Source organism: Phytophthora parasitica, assembly GCF_000247585.1.
Source record: "Phytophthora parasitica INRA-310 unplaced genomic scaffold supercont2.12, whole genome shotgun sequence".
Classification (NCBI taxonomy): domain Eukaryota; phylum Oomycota; class Peronosporomycetes; order Peronosporales; family Peronosporaceae; genus Phytophthora; species Phytophthora nicotianae.
The window spans coordinates 812,711-813,326 of NW_008648998.1; positions in this window are offsets into that span (position 1 = coordinate 812,711).

Consider the following 616-nt stretch of genomic DNA (forward strand, 5'->3'; position numbering starts at 1 on the left):
GGGATTGGTGAGGTGGCAGAGGTTGTAGGCTTTACACACATGAACTTTAGTATTGGTTAAGTTGAAGTTGCTCATGTTTTCCTGTGATTACATCAGCCGATATTAAATAGTACTGAATTGGGTTACCGAAGCGAGTAGTACGAATGCGCTAAGATAGAAGAGTGAGACTGATGGCGGCTAATCCTCGAAGGACTAGTTAATATCATGATGCCGAAGAGTTCATGCGGAGTTTACTTTTCTAGCTATACCGGCCTTTACACCACCCGGTTTTTCGAGCTCATGGAGAAGTGCTACTGCCTGATTTACTTCACGACGAGTGAGAGAGAGTGAGGTACGCTTAGCAACTGCAAAGTGGCGAGATCACTGCGATCCAAGCTTAACAAGCGTCAAGAGGTGTGTTTATAGGGTCTTAGAAGAAAAATAAATTTTATCTTGCACATGCAGTTGTAAATGTAGATCATACAGTAACGTGATCGTGCGGTATCTTACTCGAAAAGATAGAAGATATCATCTCGTTGACACTGTAACAGGTTAGTGTGGCACGATGTGGATACGACGGTTGCTGGTGAGATCTTCCAGCAAGACCGGTGGATGAACGGCTCCGGTGAAGAGTCGA